Genomic DNA, 25301 nt, shown 5'->3' with positions numbered 1-25301 from the left:
TTTTATTTATAGCAGCGTTTATCTGAGGGAGGAATAGACTCAGTGAAGGCCGCGAGGCTCAGTCATCCGAGGGAACAGGGTTTGTGAGGCAGTCAAGGCTCTCCACGCCACATGGAAAGGGGCTGTGGGCACAAGGGTACTATTATCCTCCTTCGCCAACATGCCCTCTCTGGATAATCATTTCTACGAGCACCACTATAAATCACTTTTAGTGCAATGGAAACATCTATTGTGATTGCCTGCCCTTCTATTGGCAAATGTCATCATCATAATAATACCTGGGAGGGTTGGCTTTACTGTGATTATGAGCACCATGCTGATGCGGGTAGGTGCGACACCAAATAAGTGAAGAGCATCCTCAGGGGGCGGATGACTTTTATACAGCAGTGACACGCTCATGTGTTCGGTATGAAAAGTTCTGTCGAGTACAAACAGAAGGTAATCCTCAATCATCTGCTTTTACTCAATCACTGGGATTAAGTTTTGTCACGTTGAGAACATCATTTTAGTTTTATGGCTCTGTCACAGTAAATCAGCCACTTAGTGATAAGAAAAGCTTTGGGTTTTTTTAGTGGTTGTGAAATAAAACACATTCAATTTCATATAAAATGTATTCAGATAAAATTTTATTATGGCTGTGGTATGGTGTGTGAGTAGGGACTGATTGAACCCAAAAGTTAACCTTTAAGCGTGTAAAATGAAGCCACAGGAGATGAAAAAGAAAAGCTGGAGTTCCATTAATGTCCACATGAGGCTGCCTCTAAATTTGAGACGATCTCCACAGACGCCAGAGTTAAACTGCCAAACTTTACAGGTAAAAAAAATCATATTTACAGCCTGCAACAAAAAGCAAATGTGCCTATTGTGACTAGTTTTATCTTTCTTAAAATGCTACAGGTTTGATTTTTATTTATTTATTAATTTTTGGTGCCACTTTTGTCTGATGTCTCGACATACAGAGCTGTAGCTGTCCCCCAGGTCCTGACAGCATTTTCAATCAACAAAAAGCTGAAAACTGCTGGATGGTGGAACTGTCAAAGCATTTCTTTTAGGTTTGAGTATCTTATTAGCCCATTACAAGGCACTAATTAGCAGGTATCTGTTAGTGTGCATTCCATTTGCACAATTTATGAATAATAATAATAATAACAATAATAATTCTGGCTCCAAATAACAAACAATGGCAAACCATAACCCTAACACAACAATGTTGTGTTCACACCAAACATAAAACAAAGGAATTCAAAGTCTTCAATCCCAAAAACCAAGAAATTTGCACCACCACCTGAAACTCTCAAGCAGATTATATGGATTTTTTCAGTCTTTCAAGTTTTCAGTGGTGAAAACAAGCTTACATAATACACATAATTTAAAGACAAAACATAATAGAGGAAATAAACCAAAATTAAAACAAATCCTAAATAGTGCTGTCCGCGTTAATCTCGTTAAAATGACGTTAACGCCATAACCGCATCAACGCGGCAAATCTGCATTAGTGAGTTAACACGTTAGGGGCTGCACGGCGCTAACGTGTTAACGAGCTAACCGCGCTAACGCGTTGATGCTGTGCAGCCCTCGCAAGGGGGGATCCGCATTAACTCGCTAACTGAGATTTGCCGTGTTAATGCGGTTATGGCGTTAACGTCATTTTACAGCTGATGTTAATGCATCTGACAGCACTAATCCTAACACTAACAGAAACCAAGAATTTAAGAAGAACAAAGAACCCCAACCAAAATCGGACAGTTACCATGACACCGACTGGGATGAAGATGATGGGGGTTTCCAAATTCATCCTCCTGAGGACGCATTTGTAGACCGATTACGTTACAGCGACGCGCGGAAGGCTGTCCAAATTCGTAGACTCCTCCGAATGCAGCCGACAAATGCATCCTCCTTTTCACCGAATTTGAAGGATGGGTCGGTTGTGTCCTTCGTGGCCCACCATATCCCAGAATTCATAGCGCGGCCCAGCCAAACTCCAGTTTCTGGCAATGGCGGACGCTACTAAGTTTTAAAATTACTTTTATTAATCTTTCTGGGTCACAAAATAAACTTTTAACATAGAATGTGGGTGTGTAAACTTCAAATATCTGCTCGGTTTATCAAGATATCGCATATTTGCAAAAGTGCTTCAATGTTTTCGGAGACGTCTGCTACCCACCAGCTTGATAGCTAGCCAAGAGCTCGAGGGTCTCTAGAGCTGCCGAGAACGGCAAACTCCCGGAACATCATTTTCAGATCACCGCGGACTTTCGCTACTCAGGTTAAATGTAATATATAAGTCACTTAGACAACCTAAAAATGTTATTGTTTGGCTTTTTTCAGTGTTTTATTTGTTCGTGAGTAAATCGGTTTGGCTGAGATTAAAGTTATTAGATTAGATTAGATAAAATAAAACTTTATGGGGTCCTGTTATATTTTAAGGAGCAGACAGCTGAGTTTATTAAACTCCACCGAGACAGCGGTGACGCAAATCAGAAGGCTAGATCGTCCAATTTCACAGACGTTTACTTCCGGCCTACCTGACCTTCTGAGGACCCGGCCCACGTAGACCACGAAGGCCGGGTCCTCAGGAGGATGCAGCCCATGAATTTGGACATGACTGAGGATTTCACTCAAAAGCTGAAATCAAACTACAGCAACATATTTTCAGAAGTCGTACAACTTTACTGGCTTTTAGTCAAGCCCTCCTCTCTTTCCCTGATCTGTCAAAGTGCAAACCTGAACCAAACAGCAATAGCAAAGCTTGTCCTCTATTTTCAACTGTTGGTCTGACCAGGCGAAGGCTGACAAGTTTTTTCAACACAACAGGAAATGTTTAACTTGCATGAACAGTTTGCTTCACCTCACTGGAAAGACTGTATATAATCACACATTCATGTTTAGTGTGAACTCACCGTAGGGCTTCAAAACAAATCCATCTTTTGTATACATTCTTTGATTGCACCTACTCACCATAGTCCCTTCTGCTGATGTACAGCACCATAACTCGGACAAACCACCCACAGAAGCTCACAGTGAACCAATAGTTTTAATTACGAGTATTTTTCAAGTCTGGTTATAATTATGGATTACATTCTGTGTTGATTGTTATACATTAGCATAGGAAAAAAATATTTATACTTTTATGTAATTAGAGGATAGAATGTGAAGACTGCAATTACAGATTTGAATGTTTTAAATAAACATAGCATCTGTTTCCCAGTATGGAAGTATTGGATAGTTATGTTGCATTTTTTATATTTTGGCAGTAAGTTTACCAAAAATCTAAGAGAAGATCAGTTAAACTGCATGGAAACAAAGCAAAATTGTCCTTCAGGCCTTATTGCTACTTTTTCTAGTGCTTTAACTGCATTGAATGACCTTCTGCAGGAGATAGAGTGTGCTCCTTTCATGGAGATAACCAGCTGTCATTAATGCCTGGATGGGAGACTCTAACCCTTGTATCGGTTCATATGTGATTTTTTTTTGTTTCCTCTCTGGTCAGTGCCTCTGACCTGCACTTGCCTGTTAAATTGCTTAGAATTAGCATGTAAGACAGAACTGGGACACATAAAAGCTGCTATTTGCTTAAGTCCGATGTGCCGCGTCAAACAGGCAAATCTTATGAGCTGTATGCAAAGAAAGAGAGAGAGATATCTAACTTTGAAACCAGCTCCCAGCAGTCTTTTGTAAACAGTATCTTCCAGGACCCTGATGTCAAACATTGCCAAGCACAGCAACTGACAAAAGGAGTTCTGTTGTTTGGGATCTGGGATGCGTCAACTGCGTTATATGTCAGCTACCAGGGTAGTTTCCTGCTCCCCCATCACCCTCCCCCCTAAACCCATTACACCTATCTTATCGCATTTTCCGCTCCCAAAGCTTTACAGTCACATTTTCTTTACTTGCCTTCCTAAAATTAAGGATCTTGCCTGCCTGCCAGGTTAGCTGCTCGTAGATCAATCCCCTGCCTGTTTAGTTAATTGTCGGCAATTGTGAGCGGTGTGTAATTCATCCCTCGACATAATCCATCAGCTGATCGATCGTATTGACGCACAGGAGTCTTCCTGTTTCGACGTGTGTTTATCACAGTGGTGTGGAGAACACGTGTAGAGAAAGACTGATGGATGTTTGTCATGTTGATGAATATGAAACAAAGCACTGAAGCAAGCCATAAGTTAACATGACTGTGACTTATGCTCACTGTAATATTATAAATTAAGTTTAATTGTTTTTTCTAGGATACCTAATCACACTGAGGCTTATATAAAATATATATATATATATATTTTTTACTTGCTGACTCAAAATCTTCAATTAAAATCCATGTTTTAACATGAAACTTGTGTTGCATGTCATTAAACTATTTAGCGACTACTTTGAATTTACCTGACAAAACTCATTGTATTTCGCCATAATGCTTAAAAAGAAAAACAATGGACAAACAAATAATTGAAAAAGTATATGCTTCCATTATTTCATATATGAAAAATATTCATATTCACACATTCTGACTGCCTGATTGTGATTCTTTGCTGTTTTTTTTTTTTTTTAGACACCCTGAAGTCACCCATTGGTTCACATTTCGGACGGCGCCATCTTGAGCTTGACATCTTGAAACCAGGGACACGGCAGACTCACAAGGTAAAGTCGCCACACCTTAAAACAGCCGTCTTCATTGTCTTTGTTACTTGTTACTAAATTGAAAAATAATTTCCAAAATGCACATCGTGATGTGTTAAATAAGTCTTGGAATTCATGATTGAGACCATAAACATATTAGTTTAAGTGTCCACAGAAGAATAAAATCAAGCGGAAATGGGTTGATTGTCTTATAGACTTCTAGATTTAAAAAGTAAGATAGTGCCATTTACACAGGAGGCATCTTTAACCAGCAGTGCATGACCCGCTTACCTGCTGCATTATGACAATCTCCTGACAGGTCTGTTACTTCCAATTCATCACATACTGTATGTATGCTGGCCAAGGATTGACCACATAACATCATATTTACACACAATAAGTAAACATTGTTTTCTAATGCAGATCTAATGATGTATGTGGGGGTATTTTAACCTATAACACAATCAAATACTATTTTTAGTGGTTAAATGTAAAACAAGGATGAAAGTAAAAGTGCAAAATACAAGGATGCAATTAAAGATCTCCAAGAATGAACAGGATTACGTGTTGGTACAGTAATAAAACAGAATAATACATTTAATGACTAGCATTTTCAGTGTCAGCTACTAAGAGCAGCAATGTTTAAACATTAACTTTAATGACTGATCACTAAATTAAAACATGTAGATACCAATTGAGTGGTTTTGTAAATTGAAATATTGTTTGTGATAACGTTGAACAAGAAATTTCAATACATCACTTTAGGTTTTGGGAAAGTGAGGACATTTCTTTCTGCTCTGTGAGGCTATACAAGTTTACAGCTGATACTTTAGCAGCAAGTTGATTTTAAAATTCACAAATGTAACAGCACCTGGTTTCCTTTCATGTGGAATGGGTATTGAGACATATTTGAATTGGGTGATCAAGGACAACCAAAGGCCAGTTTTTACAAGTGGCATCACAAAGCATTTATAATGAATTCTAAGCACCTCAAACACAGGGTCTGTTCAGTGAATGGGTTTCACAATTCTTAACTTTAAAATGCTCACACTCTGACATGTGACAGCATCTGTTGTGCCGGTGATACACAAGCCCACAGCAACAGCTCACAGTGTGAGCAAGGTGATGCCATGCATGCATAGAAAAAGAACTGAATAGATTTCCCTGCATTTACAGTACTGTAATAACGTATTTATTTAGTATTTTTCTTGATTTCTTTTATTTTGTTACCTTTTTTGGCACATTTGTCACACGTTACAGCGAACAAAACAAGCTTTAATATCAGACAGCTTATGCAAATAAATAAATATATATTTATAGTTTTTTTGTTAATTTCTCAATGATGAGAAAAGGGTTCTCCAAACCTGTTAAATCATGAATTCCCCCTAATTAACCATATGTTTTGAAAAACTACCATATCAAAGTTTCACCCTCGAAATTCTTCCAGTTGTGACAACCCTATTATTTTCTGACAACTCATAGAAAGAGCACAAAACGGCAATTAACAGAACTAATAAACTTCGATTACTCGATAAGAAAGATGAATATTAGTTGCAAAACTAATCCAGCAGTCCTATTGTATCTTGCTAATGAAAGAAACCTGAGCTCAGCTCTCTTGACAGACACACTGTGCTACAGAAACCTGAAACTGTTCCCAAAATCATTGTGTGAGTAATGAACAGCATAAGGCCCGGGACTCATTTTTTGATGGAGATGAATTACCGAGAATGAAAGAAAGAAGAAAATGAAGGGGGGGAAAACACTACAAAAGCAGCAGAAACACCGACTGACAACCCAGACTCAGCGCTCAGATCTCAGAGTCCAAGTCTCTGACAACACTGATGGCAGCGTCTGCACTGGGTGACAGGCCCGATCCATTTGGCGCGGCGCGTGAAGACACAAACACAAGCTGTCTAAAGAGAGTAAGGTAGACTTCAATCAGCTAAAAGGTGATAAAACATAATTAATTCAATCACCCACTCAGAGGACAGGGAGGGTAGAGGAGGGAGAGAGGCTGAGAGCAAAGCAAAAACCTGGAGGGATGCATTCGCACGGGCACGTTAATGGGAAACTGCACTTACTTTCTTTCAAAGCCCTTTCTGCCTATTTATCCAGAACTCAATAAGGAGCTTGCATCTGATTCTGTGTGGTTTCACAATACAGCCATTAAACACACAGCAGTGCTTGTGCATGCAGATAAAAAAGGGAGGGGATCTATGTTAATACAACTCATATTTAGACACCTTTATTCAATTACAGCAACCCGGATCATGATAAATGACTAACAGAGGGGACGAGTGCATATGTATGTCTGCCTGCGTCGTCCTAAAGCTGCCCGAGAGACCATTAACACCTCGACCAGTCCACTCTTTCTGTATCAGGGTCAAGTAGGCTGCGATTAGTCCGTCGCAACATGCACCGCACCTCCTCGAAAAGAGCCTGAAAAACAGGTTTCAATAAAGCGTGAGCATCAGATTCCTTCTTGTCAGCCTGGTGTGAAATATACACCAGGAAAATTAGTAGTTTGTGTGTGAAGGTAGATGACAGCGAGAGATCAGAGAAGTGAGAGTGAATCCGTGAGGGGAAGTAGATGTTCATTTCATGAAGTATATTCCTGAGAAATGGCGTACTGGTGAAAGTCGACTCCATTCCCCAAGGCACACCGGTCTCCCACAAGGTGTGAGGAAGGAGAACAATAGCTCCTCAAAGGCAGAGTCATGTTTCAGCACAATTGCTGCCCGCAGTTATACAAGGCCGTTACATCCTGTCTCCCATGACAACCAAGCCCCAAGCTCCGGGGATTGGCCTCGCCGGTCTTACCTGACCACAGCGGGTAGTCGCTACTAGAGATGAGCTGATGACACAAACAAGCTCCTATTAACAAAAACCTTTAGCTTTCATTAGTCTGACATTTAAAGTCCTCATACTTCCATAATTTAGCTGCCAGTGGCAGCAGTTTCTTATCAGTATGTTCTGATCCTTTGTACTTCTCCACAAATCAATATTAATTAAATAAATATTTCATACTCACAGTGAATCACATAACAAATGTTAAGAAAGGGCTAGTGTGCGCTTGATGAACCCAGAGAAAATTAGGCTATCAGACAGTCTCTGAATTTAATGTTCAGAACAAATTAATTTGATTCCAAAATAAAAACATTAAAGATGCAAAGAAAAACTGCTGTTACCTGTTAGTCCAGTCAAACAGCAAATCATGACACAATCTGTTCGCGTTCAGTTTGTAAGTAATAGAATATCATATACTTTATTTTGCCCTAAGATGAATTTGTTGTGCTGTTACAGAAGCTGCTTTAACAAAGAGTCAGTAAACATGGAAAGAAAAGAGAAATTTCAAAGTGCTTTAATTTTGCAGCAGTTCACCTGCAACAATTGAAACATGAACTGTTCGGAAAAGCGGATTTCAAAATCAGAGAACATCAGGAATAAATACCAAGGAGCACAGAGAAGGAAGACACAGCTTACCAAGATGATCTGACAATGACTGAGACAGTGTTTTAAAAAGGTATACAAAGCACAGCTGAAGACAACGTAATGAGACGGGTGGAAGGTAAACTTAACACAAGACACAGAGAACAACAGCTACCAAAATAAAACAGAAAGTGAGACAGAACTGAAACAAGATTAACTTGAGACAGGAGACACCAAAAGACAAAAATCACAGCGACTGGAACAGAATGGAACAAAAAAGGGAGCAAACTAAATACTACCTGAAAGTCACAGTAACAGAAGCCATAAAGAACCCAGGAAATACAGAAGATAAACAAACACGAGTGAGTAAAAACAACAACTCTATTAATAGAAAACTAAATACTGACTAATTAGGACACTCACATAATTCTTTATGTTTGAAAAAACACACAAAAAAGAAAACCTTAATACTAGACCCAAGGACTGTAACAAAAAAGTCTCTGTAAGAGAAACCAGCACAAAACGAATTCAAGGAGACCAAATATTGCACATGTATTGTCACATGGACACAAAAAGCATGTGCTCCAAAACAAAGTTTTACATGGGTAATGTTTGTCTTTTATTAAGGTAATGAAAACTAGTATTATGTGTTACATCCTACAGAGAAATAAGATCTCACAAGAAGAGGGGAAAAAATAGAAGCCGCATAATCCAGACACAAAAATACTCGATTTTCAGAAACCACGTATTTATAATCTGCTGCTCTTTAGAGTTGATGACTCAGTCTGTTGGCTCAGTTGCAAGGACTTTGAAAATATTTGTCTCTGTCCCATGCCCCTAACCGTCTGCTGCAGCTTTATAAAAGCATAATTCAACCTTGCTGTATATAAAGAATTCAGCAACCGTGGTACTGTCCAGCCCTTGTTTTTAACAATGTTAGCCATGTCCAACGAAAGAAACCCTACAAGATTACACGAAATCTGCTATTCTGTCTTGCTAAAGTACTAGCAAATGGCACAGATCACCACCTGAATCCACCTTGCCACCTTCAATTTAAAGATGTGGGACTAAAAAAACAGAGAAGTGCTCACGTTGGCATTGTAAATTGTGCCGTAACAGCTGTGAACACACTAAATCGATAGTGTTCATTTGTATTCGCGTACATGTGTTAGCATAGGGGAACTGAGTTCACTTGTTACAGTGTGGTTATCTGTATTTTGGGGGGGTTTTTGTGAGAGCAAATCTTCCTCTGGGACTGTAGATGTCGTCTTTGATATGAGAGCAATTAGATGAAAAAGAAAAATTTAATAAAAATTGAATTGGGTCTTGTGTGGATTGATTTTATGTCACTAATGATTAAATCTTAATATCTAGCGGACTCGTAGATCATTTTAAACTCACTTGACGCAGATTAATGGTGAGGCTTGTTTGATTTTTTTGGTTTTTTTTGGTGCGACTGAAATAATATGTAAACTGATATCCACTGGATTTACTTTACTGATAGCAGATTACAGCATCGCAGTCCAATGTAACGAAGCTGGCATGCAGGACGGCACGCTATAATCCTGTTACAAGCTGGTTTGTTGTTGTTTGTATAAACCCCTTATAATCTTAATATCTGCCGGTCCTGCCATCATAATGAATAGCTCCTATCAAACTGTATTACTTTCTAAAGCTGCTTTGTCTGTTATGAGAATTTTGAAGCCGTAATAAATGGAGATAAGGCGGGCCACATGACAAAAATCACCATAAATTTGTTTTAGGGACAATTTAAATAATGATATGGATGGTTTCCAAAGACGAAACACAGCTTTTGTTTCCTTTTGTGTGCCAGTGGATGATGTTGCTCATCAAGAAAAAGACCTGTAAGAAAAGCGAGGAAGCATTATAGTTAAAAAGAGACACAAACAATGAGACACAGAGCAGAAGGGAAACACAGAGCGGCTTCTGTCTCAATGTGGATAATTACATTTCTACCTTTCTCTGGCAGTTGCATAGCCTTAATGCTCGTAATTAATTTCATTATTTTTGGCCCTGGCTGTTGAGTGCAGATTAGTTCTCTCTGAGTTGTGGGGATAAACACACGGTAATTGCTTATTACTCTCAGAGCCCACATTAGATTATACTAAAGCCAATGAATTAGAAAATATCCAATCACCTTTAGCTAAAATTCAAAACCCGCTTCTGTTATTGCCGGTGCTTGTTTTCATTTGTCCAATACATCCTTCACTGTGTGTGGATCAACCTGTAACGGCGCTCCAGGCCCGGATACTCTAAATTACTTCTGTATTTGTTCTTTTAATGTCATCTTTTCCAGGCCTTGCCTAAATTTACTGCAGAGCAGCAATGATAGCAAAGATGAAGAGCCTTACTCAAAGTGGACCTCCGTGGTTGTTGTTTATAAGCTCCCAACTGAGATTTTACCAGCTGGACTCGAATTGAGTGCCTACTGCTTTTAATAGTGGCTCCCTGGCATCTGTTTAATATTCAGTAAAATCAGTTACTCTGTGTTTGTCACTAATTCTTCAGAGATAACTTTCACAGGTATTAATAGTGTGGGAGCCAGAGAAGGTTTTTTTTTTTTAAATCCGACTAATTAATTCTCACCAAAGTTCTTGTTAAGTTAAAAATGAATTTATGATTAACCCACACACCCACACATCTGTTTTCACTTATGATGTTTTCACTTATGTTGCTTTTCCCTGATTAGATCTCACAACTTCAGCATGCCTGTGAGTTTTCTTACACTTCAGAGCAAAACCGGTGGGACTGACAGGGCCATCGGAGCTGATAGGGGAGCTGTTATTTGTTGATGAAAAGCAGGAGGTGGTGGAGATCCTCCAGATCCTCCACTGGTTTCCACCGGAGCCAGTTTGAAACTCATGTTGGTGCCATTCCTTTGGACATTCAGAGCCTGGAGATGGACTCTTACACCCTGCGCCAGCAAAAACAATTAAATAATATAAAAAAGTATTAATATTATTATCATTAACTCCTTTATTTAAACAAGTACTCTCATTGAGATCGAGAACTTAAAAGACACCTATACGAATACACATATACAAAAATTGAGACAAACATCTAAATAACAAAAGGACACATATACACACAAATTAAGCAAAATGTTTGAATAGCTGCAGATGAACTAATGCAACCTTTAAAATGTTCCAGTGAAGTCAAAGAATACAGCGTCACAGTTGTTCCATTTATAGGCAGCACATTATTTAAATCCAGTTTTTCCCATTTCAGTATGAACAAGAAGTACAGCTAATGTTAAAATGTCCTGCAAACTGACATAGAAAGTACTGTATTTAAATTCAAGTGAGGAGTGGAGGTAAGCAGGGAATCTTTGCAGCGAAGCCTTGTAAATAAACATCATACAATGCTGCTCTTTTCAATTTACTAGGCGGAACCATCCTTCTTATTCATATAAGATGCAAAGGCGACTAAGAAAAGAATCGCCAGTGATGAATCGTAATGTACTGTGATGCACAGAATCAAGAGGCTTCAAGGTGGATATAGAAGCACGAATATAAACAATATCACCATAATCAAGCGTAGACTAAATCGTGGATTGTACGATGATCTTACGACTAGTGAATGACAAACAGGATTTGGTTCTATATAAAAATCCAATCTTCATCTTTAGTTTTCTTGAGATTACGCCCACACATGAACAAAGATTAGGCAGCAACGTCATTAAAATTATGACACTTTTTCTAAACGATTGTGTAATCCAAAAGCACACACTTCTTCTCATAAAAAATAAAAGACTTAGTTTTGATCATTTTTACCGTCTCTACTGCTCACTCTCCTTTACACTCTCCTAAGAGCCATAGCTGATATTTCTGGGACTTCCCTCCCTCTCGGTGCGTAGTGGGGAATATTTCATTACTTTAATTTGGTTTTTCTGTTTATATATGACTTTTGAAGAAACGGTACTTTCTGCATAATTGTTTAAATTAGGTTTTAGACACTCTAAAGGTTTAAGTACTATATATATATACATATATATATATACATATGTATGTATTAAGTATGTTTTGGGGGCTTTTTGCCTTTTTTTTGATAGCGCAGCAGACACTAGATCAGAAAGCAGGGAGAAAGAGGGAAGACAGCAAAGGCCCTTGGGTTTGAGTTGAACCCAGGCTGGCTGATATTTTCCAGGGAAGCTTTGCTGTGGTTCAACATCTGCCAATAACAAGCTGTTGGTAGTTTCGAAAGAATCAGATCACGATAGAAGCAACTGGAGGGTGCCTGAGCTCACCCTTAGAGACAAGGTGAGGAGTTTGGTTGTTCAGTAAGATAAAGTCACAACTTTTAAACATTAAAAACAGCAAGTTGAAGTGACTTACTTATTGCCTCCTAAGTGAGGTGTTTTGAGGGATTATGCCTTTACAGCTGGAACACCTAAGTGTCCTCCCACAAGAGCTGCTGGAGCTGGCTAGGGAGAAGGAAGTCTGGGTATCTTTGCTTGAATTGCTGGCCTCATAACAAGAAAATGGACAGATGTTGCCAGTCAATAACAAACTTTGCTTAAAGCTACGTGTTCTGCAGAAAGCTTCATAGCTCTAATACATAGTACAAAAAGTGGATGTGGAATAAAATACACAAATGAAGCATGAGTAATTATATCAGTGATGCAAACACAGTTAAACACAGAGATGGAAGGAAAAAAGTGATATGAAGCAACTAAAACCACTGGAGTTAAATACAAGTGTAGGGATCCAAAGTTAAAATGTATCCATAGGAACGAAAGCTAGTAGCAATCCAAAGCAACTCTTTTCTATATTTCAAAAAGTATCCTGAAATATAACTTTGCAGTCACTAGTGTGGCAACACTTCTCTGACTCAGAGCTCAATATGTGGTTACAGAAATGTGCTTATCTGTCACGAACAGGAGAAAATCTACCTGAGAAGCACATCAGAGCACAGGCTGTTATGAATGGGTCATAACTCCTGTAACAAGATCTCTGCAGAGAAACCTTGTGTTCCATCAGGCAGGGTGAGAGCTTGACGGGGACTGAGGACAGGACTTCTGACAATGCTTCTTTGTATGAAGCCAGTTTTCAGTGTGACTCAGTGAAAAGCCAACATAACGCGATCTAGCAGGTAGGAGGGTAGATGAGACAGGCACCCAATGGAAAAGAGAGGAAAAGATGAATCACTGTGGCAACGGAAAAAACTGGTGCTTCAAAGAATATTCACGTGCCTGCTCTCGAGGTCCTCATTTCTGCATCTTCGTGCTTTGTTTGTTCACTTAGGAGCTACTCGCGAGAGATTTTTTTTCCCTGCTCAAGGGTTCTTCAGGGGACTAGAGCAAGATTTTAATGATAGAGAGTGTCCTGTGGTGTGTGCTTGTTAATCTGATGATGCCTTAGTAATCACTGCTGCTGACCAGAGTTCTAGTCACAACCCTAAAATGATATTCTGATAGGATAGGGCTAGGTTTAGGTCCAGTTTACTTCGCCCTGTTTATTTCCCATTATTGAGTTGACTGTGAACACCTGCAGACATATCAGAGCAATTCAAGATGTTTTACCAGCAGCTTATAAACCTTCACAAACAGCCTTTTCTTTCTTAATTCTCTTTTTATTGAGATATTTTCTCCCACGTTCTGTCTTTTAGAAAAAAAAAGGATTTATAATAACTGGGAATAGCAGTGAGACCAGGTGTACCCTGTCTATGATCTATAAGTTTATAGTGGCATAAAATATAGGTGCTATTTATTATTTAAATACTCGAAATCAAGGAGTGGACAGCTGAGCACACACACGGCGGTTCTGTGAGTTGTCTGTCTAATCAACACCTGATAAGGAGCCACAGTTAGCTTCTATCAGCAAGCAGCTGGACTGTCCTTGAGGTCTGTTGTGGAGACAAAACAGAAGGCACCAAAACAGGCAGGTCATCACGCTTCACGCAGGTTCCACAAGGACTGAGATGTCAACTCCACCTCCCAAAAAATCTAATCTAACTTTGTACTCTCCATCACCTTTGTGAAAAAAGTAAGTCGCAAGTTAGTAACTAGAAGGCGAACTGTTTATGGTCTATCCATATGCATACAATTACACAGTGACCAAAAAACAATAAGCACAAGGAGCAATAGATGGAAACATAGAAGGCAAACAGATTATCTGACAGCTGATGAGGGAAGACGTAAGACTATATAGAGACAGAGCTGATTAGACACAGGGCAAACCACAGAGTGTTTGTGTAGGTCATCCAGGTCGTGGTAATGTTTAGCACTTCAGTTGAAGACAACTGGACCTCTTTCTTTAAGTCTTTCTTTCTTCTCCAGAACTGAAGGAACCTTTTGTGGGATTGCTCCCATGGAAACAAACCAGCTACTTTAGCATTGGAACTGGCAACATCATTCAGAAACTACTCTCCAACTGGTCAAGGAATATACATTTCTCTGAAGAAATGTGTACCTTATCTGTAAAACTGCACTTAGTGCTGACAGGTTTCTTTAATTTACTACAAAAACATGACTGAAATTGCAGTAAATATGTAGCTAAAATTCTTGGTTTCCTCTAAATTATTAGGGAGAAGTCCAGTCTCAGATACTTTTGGGTTAATTGTGGTTTTAAAAGTATAGTTTGCAAGGTTTTGCATCAGCCACAATACAATGCAGATAAATATATTTTTTAACAGGCGCTCATTAGTTAGTTATAGCATCTAGCATGGCTGCATTAATCTGCTACTAGGCCCCAGGGGCAAAGACGAGGTGCTGGTTCTCTCATTAACTGCCCATTACTCCCACTCTGTGTCCAATTTTTTTCAGTAATGGAATACCCCTGACCCAAGGTTGATGGTCTCTAAACTTGATTTTTGACACGGAGATCTGCTTAAATATGTCAGCTGATACTGCACTTTAAACCTGAAAGTTGATCTTACAGCACAGGTGAACATGTCGGCTAATAGTGGGTTGATTACATATCAAGCGCAGAATGGGCCCCATTATCGTTCATTCGTAAGGAGTCGTGTTTGAATCCAACATTCACTCTTCTTTTATCACTATCAGATTATAGAACTCCTAAGGGGGATATCTCTCTCTTTAGCTGATAAATGCTCAAATCTTCAATCTGTTTGGATGGCAGCTTAATGCAAGTTTGCTAGCAGTCACTTTAGCAATAGGCACAGTTGTTGAATCTCACTGATGCGACCTTATGAGTAGTTTTTCATTTACAAAATTGAACTGGGAAAGTCTCATGCTCCTGGTTTCCGCTTTAATGTTTGTGTTATTCCATATCTTTGTTACTTTCTTTGTCTTCCTTCTTTGCACTTCCGGCTTTATTTTTGACTTTTTCAACTTTGTGTACATCTCCTGTGACTTGACTTTTTTTCTTTGGGTGTAGTTGAATGCTCAGTTTTGCTAAGGAAAGGTGCACTGTAAAATCTAATTAGTTCCCAGAACTCAAAAAAATTATGGAAACTCGTTGCCTCAAAAAAATTGAGTAAAGCTTAGCTAAAAATGACTAAGTTAGGACAACGTATTTATTTTGAGTACTCTGTACAAGCTCATTTGTTCCCAGAACTCAAAAAAATTGGATCAAGTTTACGTAAGATGACCAAGTTAGGGCAACTTACTCATTTTGAGTACACTGTACTCAAAATGTACACAGCCGTGTTAGTTCCCAGAACTCAAAAAAATTATGGAAACTCGTTGCCTCAAAAAAACTAAGTAAAGCTTACTTAAGATGACTGTTAGGACAACTTATACATTGCAAGTCTGCAGTATTAAGAATAACTTGATATTTCTGACTTTCTGACAATACTAATTGTTTACCTACTGACAAACATTTCAAGTTCAACTAAATGAAAAAACAATTTGTGGTACCATGAATATGATTAAAAATAATTAACAACAATTTTTGTAATGATGTTAAAATGAGCACAACTTTTATTTTCAAACACAACAAAGTACAACAGCCAACATACTGGACACTGTTCTGCTGAACAACAAACAATTATATTGCCATCACTGTTATAATCTTACAATGAAACAAAGTCTCAGATGTAATTATTCTGAAAATAAGTTTAGGCCTACCACAAGTTCGTTTTGTACTTACACTACTTATATAATCAACATAAAATATTTATTGTTCTGTCACAAGTGCAGTCTCTAATTTAAACAACACATTTGTTTTCCATTCCAACACATGAGCTGGAATGTTGTAATATTTTAAGGATGGCTTGTTTCCAGTCCAGGCATTACTGCCTGAATGACTATCATTGATCGAGGTGATCCAAATGTGGGTGCAGAAGAAAGTCTTTAACTTCCCTTAAGTGCAGTGGCAGTGGATGTGGGTTGGAGATGCAATGAGCTTGAACCTGCAGGCGACCATCTTCACTGACCACACCATCTGTGACGGAGGACTCATCTCTCCTGGTGTCCTGCAAGCAAACAATCATATTTTTTGGAACATGAACTTAATTGCTTTCTTAAAACATTTTTTTCTGCATTTGGTATAAAACAGACTCCAATTTAGACAATCTCAGGCTCCCTCCCCACCGGAGAGGTGACATTCAATGTCCCAAATTGTCAGTCTGGATAGCCGTGACCACCACGCAACACACAATATTGTCATGAAAGCATCATTTTAAAAAGGGCTATGCAAACATGGGCAATAACTTTCATTCTAATGATGTGCAAAATGATTTGGGCACAAAACAAATTTTGCTGTTAGAAAACTTGCAGACTTCACTATATACAGTGTAGACCCTCTAAACTAAGTTTGGGGGATGTGATCTTTCAAGAAATGCAGACCAAACTGTTGTTGTTTGTTTACTTACACAGCTGTCTTGTAGAATTAACTGTGGTCACCAGCAACAGCATAGTGCAGTCATATCTCAAGTCTAATAACAGAAGACAGGAAAAGATCAGTAAAGAAACAACTTCCCCAAACCAAAGCACAAACAAAACAATAAGTAAAACAGGCTGATCTAAAGTATGATTAAAGTTCAGCCTGATTAATATAAATGTCACTGACAGTTGCTAACATATTGGAAAACCAAAATACTTACCACTGAGTTGATGTCTTTCTGTCCAACAGGAGTGCTGGTCCCGAGCCTCAAAGACAGTAAGAAGCAAGCAGAGGGAGAAAAAACAGAACATTTTTCAGAAACTGATTTGATCCTTAATGGCTGTGCAATCATTGTAACATAGAGTTCGCTTATGTTGTTAAATAAAGGCTAGATTTGACATTAATAGATGCCACAGATGTTCTAAAGCTGCCACAAAGCATGAAAACGTCGGAGCATTTTTGCAAATATGTGATGTCTTGATAGATCGAGCAGATATTTGAAATTCACACAACTACATTCTCGCCTGAAAATATCTTAAAAGTTTATTTTGTGACCCAGAAAAAGTAATACGTTTTTCAGCAGTGCTCCTCCGCCATTGCCGCGCTTACAAGTAAGCACAGGCTCTGACAACCGTGGCCGACAAATGCGATCCTCCTTTTCCCCAGACTACCCTTTCTGGGTCACAAAATAACCTTTTAAGATATTTTCAGGCGAGAATGTAGCTGAGTAATGCTCAAATATCTACTTAATTTATCAAAATATCACATATTTGCAAAAGTGCTTCCACGTTTTCGGAGAGCTCCGTTATCCACCCCCCACTCCTAACGGCTGCACCTCCCAAAGAATTTTGTCTGGGCTCTTATCTCACTTATTTATTTCAAACAATCAACAAAAAAATTCACCGACATAGTTTTATGTAAGGTTTTTAAGGCTGTGGTGTTAATTTTTAAGTAACATGAGCACAGCGGCAGCAGCAACGCTAGGCTAACACTAACTAGCTAGCAAGATTATAAACCTGGTGCTAAACTAAGAGAAGCCACAAAATCAGTTTGAATAAGAGTAAACATTTACTCACCAAGTCAGTAAAGATCCACAGCAATGACAACAATAATATCTCCAGGTTTGCTCAATATATTCCATAACAAATGCTGGCGCCATGAACATGCGGACTGATCCGGGAGGGAGGGGGACGGTAGTCACGTGGCATTTTCAAAACACATCTTTCATCCTTCCGCCCTGAGAAGCAAAACTTCCAGCTTACTTAGTTTTTCTAAGTTAGGACAACTCAAATTAATCGAGTTTATCAGCATTTTTGCATAAAAAGTACTGGTAACTTATTTAAATTGAGTTCTAATAACAAATTGATAAAAATTGAGTTCAGCCTATTTAATATTTTTAATTAAACACAATATTACATTTTACAGTGTGAGTGAAGTTGTCATGGACTTTCGAGTTCAGTATCCAACCATAATGACAACTAAACCTTATCCCTAACTGTATGATATCTAGAAGGAGGCTTATTTGGCTTTTGGAAAATGTTCTCCAAAGTCTTGGCACACAGGACGAAAAAAAGGTCCTTTTAGTTTTTTTCTCCAGAACTTAGATCTTAGTAGGGTAATATACTCCCAGACTAAATTATATGTGACCATCTTTGCAGTAATGATCAGCCACTGAAGCTACGTCCACACCAGAAGTGACCATATAAAGTCAATCACATTCAGTGACTTTGAGCAGTTATAGGTGAAAATATCAACGGTGATGTAAAGTGGGTGAAACCAGGATCAACTTTCTTTTGAAATCCCAGGCAAGCAACTTTCAATCAGCACATAGGATACCATTGATTGACATATGACCTGGTAGTAATTGTATTAGAGGGTTACCAACCAGAGTCTGGAATGAACGATCAGCTTCAAAGCTTTGAGTGTAGATGCAGTTCGAGACCACATTTTCTTACGTATGTAACCCAAACAAATTAAACAAAAGAGATTTCTTTGAGCAAGTAGAAGTTAAAGTTGGGAATTGGATACTTAAAAATGGAGGGAGTTTTTCTTTCCCCACTGTTGAACCCCCGTGCTCATAGGGGTTCATATGATTGTTGGGGTTTCCTCTGTATTATTGTAGGGTCTTTACCTGACAATATAAAGTCCCTTGAGGCACATGTTGTTGTGATTTGGTGCTATATAAATAAAATTGAATTGAAAATTGAATCACAAATAAGCAAGATAATTTCTACTGTTAGCTCCAGCCAATTTTCTTTGTTGGCAGGCTGACCTGTGCTGTTTCTGCTGCTGCTCTGAGGTTTACTAATCCTTGTGGATTTAGCCAACTGCATTCTACAATATATACTGCATGATGTATGCAGGTGTTACATGAGCAATCACGTCTACTTTCCAGCCCCTACAGTTCCCAGTAAAAACTAGTATAAAGGTGGATCTTGGCAAGCGTTACTAAAGAACATTGCCAACTTAAATTCAAATTAATGTCTCGTAACAGAGCCCTTCCAGAAGCTAGTCGTGCTACTCAGCACCCATACTAAAATGCATTTAAAGCACTAAATTAACTTGCTTTCAGCGGGACATAAAATCTGCATGTGAAGGCCTATCTAGTCAAATCTGATAAAAATCGCTTAAAAGTTTGCTGCGAGCTAAAGTAACCCTGACCCTTATTAACCTTTAGGTCTCCTTGGAAAATACAGCAACTGTGTCTTTGTTGTGTGCTGAGCTAGCTAGATTCTGAGGTTCTGTGACCACAGCTTTCTTTATATTTGTGTCTGCTGACACATGACAGGGATGAGAAGTTAAAAAATGATGTGCAGAGTGTGCAGGTAGGGCCTGGGGTGACATTATTTCCTCCATGGCTCGCTTGACAATGTTTTGTATTAAACTGTCTATCAGATTTAATTACTCATTAACTGAAGGTGATGTTCTGGATCGCTGCAGCACACTTTAAACCCTCAATGCAGATACAAATACTTGTACAGAGTGCATGGAGGCAGAGCATGTTTAAAAGCCAGACTAAATTTCTTCTGAAGGACTGGAGGAGTTCTGGGCGGCAGCAGCCTGGCCCTGCCACTAAAGGTAATAGGGTCAGACAGCTGCATATTAGCCGCGGATCATCTCCTTTGACACAGCCTTGGATCTAACTGGCGGCAGAAACCCAGATCCCATACCTGTCCCAGCAGGCACATCTGAACTCGCTGCATATACAGGGGACTCAGTTGCATGCCTTTTCCTCCCCAGCTTCCCAGGTACACTTCACGCCTCGTGGATTCTCCGTGCAGGCCTCATCTTCGAAGACATCCACACTGTCTTCTTGCGAAGGTTGGCAGATACATGCAAAATGCACCGAAGCAGATGAGTTGCAGAATGTGCTTGCTCTGATATACAGCACCTTCTCTCCAGCCACGTGTTTTGTTAGAGGTCCATAAGTCCCGAGGAGATGGGAGGTCTGGCCATTTATTTCACAGACGCTAGAGCAGATCAGACTGAGAGAGCCCCCTCTCCCCATGGCCCTCATTTGAACAAGACAAACACGAGGCCTGTAATTAAAGATGTAACAAAAACTCTGTCAATTGTTTTTCCTCTCATCTTCGCTGGCGTGTCGCCTTGCATTACGGCACAAAGCTTAGTCTGGCGTGCTCCGGGACTGAAGGCTGCTACGTAAGGTTCAGCTGTCCTCATATCCACTTGACTTTAAAAAAAATACCCCAGTGTCCCTTTGAAACAAGAAACACATTCTTTTGTGTTGTTCTTTTGTTTTAAGCTTCATAATATCAGGGATGGAGATAATAAAATCCTTCAGAGCTCACAGTGATTTATATTGCATGACTGAGCAGTTTGGGATTTGGCGTCTCGCTCAAGGACACTTTGACAGCACACATGGTTGTTGATGGACGTATGCTGGCTGTAGAGGGAATTGAACCTATGAGCAAACTTGAGTTTGTTTTTCTGCTTAAAATATTTCTTAAAGACAGAGCTGCTCTGAAAGCAGAGATAATCTAATTGATTACTGGACAGAGTCGAAGATCTGCAGTGTTTGCTGAGGTAACAAAAGACACAAAGGGGACAACAAAAGACACAATAACTTGCATGTTTTTCTGCTTTGTAGCAAACCACTTGGCTTTGATGGAAGGTCCATCATCTATTACTGTCACTGTCTGTCAAAGGTGTTCATTTGCAATTGGATTTGGGAGGAAAGTGTTACTGAACTCTTATAAATCATCTTCACAAAGCACTTATTAAATTGGGATAAAATTCAATGCACTATCCATTGCCAGCTCACATCACTTATAACATATCAGACAAGTCTGAACACCAAATAAATTAAAAACCTAACTACTTCTATCCTCTTCCTCCTTTAACCACACCTGGATGTAATGTCATTGTCACTGCAGCAAAGTGAAAACACTGGAATTCAGCAAAGACTCAACTTTTATTTGCAGAATGTGCAACAGAAAATTACGTTTAATAAGTCCAGTGCATCAAAGTCTAAAAAGGGAATTCAAACGCCACAAGGGAATTTGACCAGGAGCAGACGTTGTGACAAAGAGAAGACAGCACTACATAAATACTGAGGACTAACTGGGGATTACACACAGAACAAGACAAAACCTTGTGGTGAAGTCAGCTAGGAAGCAGTCCTTTAAAGTAGGATATAACAAGTATGGTAACTACCCTGGAAAACAAAGGAGTAAAAGAAACCCAAGATAAAATCTTAGGACAGGGACTTTGTAATCTTTATACTACAGAAAAAAACAGTCTAGACTAGAGCATTCTAGCAGACCTACAGCTCACTAAAGGGTCAAAGTTCTCACTGTCACTGTCTATCCTCTTTACTATCCTAAATCCCAAAAATAAATCTTAAAAAAACAGCATATATATTACTTTATAAAAGTGGATATAGTGAATAAAGTATCTGCAACAGCTACAAAGGTGAGAGGGGTGAAGAACGTTACAGGGATCTGGTGATAATGCATAAATGCTGATCTCTATGAATGGATATCTGCATATATGGTGGAATCAATGGGAAATGGCCACGAATTTTAGTTCCTTAAGTTTTCTGATTCCACTTGTAGTCTTTGAATTTGCATTCTTAGAGGAAAAAAGTTTATTATGAGTGTGAATGCTTTCACCAGAAGGAAATCTCAAAACCACTGGTATCATCTGATAATAATTTAGGTTTTTATTAGCTCTTTCATATTTATCTCCATTACTAAACAAACAGGACGTCTTGAACTTAGATGCCCTGAAAAACAGCCGCTGCAGACTAGCTGATGGGCTTCCTGACTGCTCGATTATAAACACAGATGAGTTTTGGAGCTCTTTGAGATTAGATTCGATTGATGCTCCACTGCAGAATAAAGTGTAAAACTTTGATGTGCTTTCTGTGATGCATTTTCTTCATCTGTTTTTAGGTAATGAAATTTACCATTACTGAAATAGGAGATGGTTCATGCACTGGGTCACTTTTCCAGTGAACTTTAAAGTCCCCTGACACGATCCTGCTCCTAATAGGCCATGTCACACTGACTCCCTGACTTCAGCATCTCTACTAAATTCGAAGATGTCAATTTGGTGAATGTGGAGGTGTCACATTATCCCATTTTGTGCACGGGGGATGAATTCTGGATTAATTTTCCTACAGATAATGCCCAGATCAGTCCCAGAAGTGTCACCTTTAAAAAAACTCATTCATGGCAGCAGCCAAAGTGATGGCAATTAATTCCGACTTTAGGAGCGTAGGCCTGCTTTCTTCTACGTTCGTCAATACCAAATGTTTCCACATTCTCAGGATAGTTTTTGTCAGCTCCGTAAATGAGGTATTAAAATTCTTCTTTGCTTTCCGTGACTGTCTATCCAGCACAAAAAAGACTGTTCTTTAGAAATAACTGATGGTGACGTCTCAGCTACGCCTCCAGATTCAGCAGCCCAGATTCCTACTTCGGTGTAGAGCTGAGCACAGCAGTAGAGTCATTAGAAGAGTCAGAGAGAGATGATTTCAGATCAGTCTGTCACCAACCTCTGGGCTGTCAACCGGGCATGGAGTTAATGGGAACATTATTAAATCAGCGAGAAAAACAGGTGCCAGATTTTTCCACAAATCAAGCAGCCTTTCTTTGTTTTCCTGTGCTCTTTCACTTTTGCCTGTTCACTCCATTTTCTCTTTGTGAGAATCAGTGTAACTATACAGTAAATTCATTATTCAGTATGCACTAGACGAAAACTTTTTACTACAACTTGAAACAGACTGCCAAAAAACATATTAATTTGTCTTGAAAACACTGAAATAGAAAGAAGCTGGCAGCTTTCTTGTCAGTTCAGTTCATTAGTTATTTATATGGCACCAATTCACAACAATAGTCAAGTCAGGGCTTTTTAAAGGGTAAGCTTAAGCCCTACATTATAGATAGAAACCCAGCAATCCAATAATCCCCTATAAGAAGCACCTAGATCAAAATACATAAAACTACACTGAAAAATGAAATAGTCCTGATTAAATGTGCCCTTGTAAAATTGTATTTTCTTTTTTAGCCAAAGTAGCTTCTCAAGCAATGAAAATGTTATCCTTTCAGACATTTAGCCCACAACCTTCAGACATTCATGTTTCCCAGAGGGTGAATCCTAACGAGTGCTGTAATCTTAAAACATTTTCCCTAAAGCCACCGTGAGGTTGACATTTGCCATAAATAGAAAGATCAACTTTCTAATGGATAACCATGAGATCTGGTGCAGGCATTCATGTTCCCCTGAGGGTGAACCCTAATAATTTTGGTTATTAGTGATTTCCCAATCGCACCATTATCAGTTTCAGGTTTGAAGAGTAATGTCTCAGCAACTGTTAAGTGACTTGCCATGATATCTGCTTAAGACATTCATGTTCCCCAGAGGATGAATTTGAGTGACTGTCTGATTTTTTTTTTAACTTGATAACCATAAAATGTTATATCTATTCATGTCCCTTTCCAGATTAGGGTTGTTTTGTTAATTTGAGAATAAACATCCAAATTTTAGGATGATTTAGTTAAGATTACATGTATACAAACAAGTATTTTTACTACAGACAGTAAGAATAGTGGATGTAGCGTAAAAAACAGGAAGTCATTAGCAAAGGTGAGGGTAGAATCCTTGATTTTTCAGTCAGATTGACCCCTTTTATCATCACATTGTGCATCCATTCAAATATAGTTTCACTATAGCATGTATGCCAATCTAGAATTGCGTCGCCCCTTTATGTATCTCCCACTCCATCATCTGGCAAGCAGTGATATTCTCTGATTCCATTGGTAGTCGCTTCAATCACTCACTTCATAGTTGAGTTCAGCTCGGGCTTGCCCACTTTGTGTTATTCTGGCATAGCTAAATTTTAGTGTCTCTTAGTAGGCTACCTAATTAACAACATTTTTAGCTCATCCAGCCAAATGGCTGATGAGCTCTTATGATGTTGAGGCATCATTCCTCCATCCACAATTCACAAAGCATTACTTCTCCCACAGGATTGGTCAGAATTTCACACTTAAACACAATGATCATCTAATAGGTCTTCAAAGTCACATTTGTTACTTTCTTCGGCACTTTCTCATGTTCCCAGTATTTGCTACTTCTTATACATTATTGGTCAGACTTTAGTGAAACAAGATTAATTTGTACTGGATTTGACTGTTTGGGTGCTTCCTTGACTTCTCAGTGGATTTTAATTCCTATTCGTTTGTGCAATACTGCCAACCCATGACAACAAAATTCATCACTCTCTTCCTGTACATCACAGATTACATTAACCTGTGACTTGAGTTGGACTGCGAGTCAGACATTTCTGGTATTTTTAGCCTGAGCATGTCAGCATGCTCACATTAGTGTTACCTTTAAGCTCCAAGTGTGACTGTTGTAGACTGGTAGCTCATTTACAATTTTGAAAATGTATCTGTATAAGGGTTTTTGACTTTACTATATGCAAGCTGAAATGATTATCCCTTAATTAATAGCTGATTATTATATTCAGCTCCCTGATGCATCACTATTTCCTGTTATCTGTGCTTTACCTCTCTGGTGTGTCTTGTTATTCCCCCCTCTTCATGCAGGAAGTTTGACACTAATGCCGTTTGGCGTACACTGCAAGGCTGCACAGAGGCTGGTTGTTGCTTACGAAGCTACACGAAACCAGACACACACATAAAATATGCGAGTACCTTTTATACAGTAGCAGCTTGAAAAGTCACCAAAATGGGATTCTTCAACATAATTGTTAAGTGCACTGATGAAAAAGTCATGTTCTTTGGTAAAAGGGTTCACTGCTGCAGCCCAAGAATCTCTGACCTCCAGACAGTCTGTTTGCAAGAATACAGCAGCAGGCACAGCTCGGGTTTTTTGGATCGTAGACCTTCTGAGATGAACGGGTCCTTTGAAGCTTTTAGTTGCCAGGTGACAGGGGTAAAAAATGCTATGCTGTGACAGACCTCACGA

The 25301-nt window shown here is 39.0% G+C and overlaps 1 protein-coding gene across 3 annotated transcripts in view; it reads left to right on the top strand.

Moving 5' to 3' along the window:
* The window catches only part of LOC100705732 (cadherin-20), a 100396-nt gene that overhangs the window by 32428 nt on the left and 42667 nt on the right, over nt 1–25301 (top strand). For all 3 annotated transcript variants that reach the window (XM_005449102.4, XM_025910096.1, XM_019362996.2), the window contains one exon: nt 4541–4629. The gene's annotated coding sequence lies outside the window, so the exon portion shown is untranslated. The remainder of the gene's footprint in view (nt 1–4540; nt 4630–25301) is intronic.

The sequence above is a fragment of the Oreochromis niloticus genome, linkage group LG9 (assembly GCF_001858045.2).
Source record: "Oreochromis niloticus isolate F11D_XX linkage group LG9, O_niloticus_UMD_NMBU, whole genome shotgun sequence".
Lineage (NCBI taxonomy): Eukaryota > Metazoa > Chordata > Actinopteri > Cichliformes > Cichlidae > Oreochromis > Oreochromis niloticus.
This window is presented reverse-complemented; position numbering and strand designations above follow the sequence as displayed.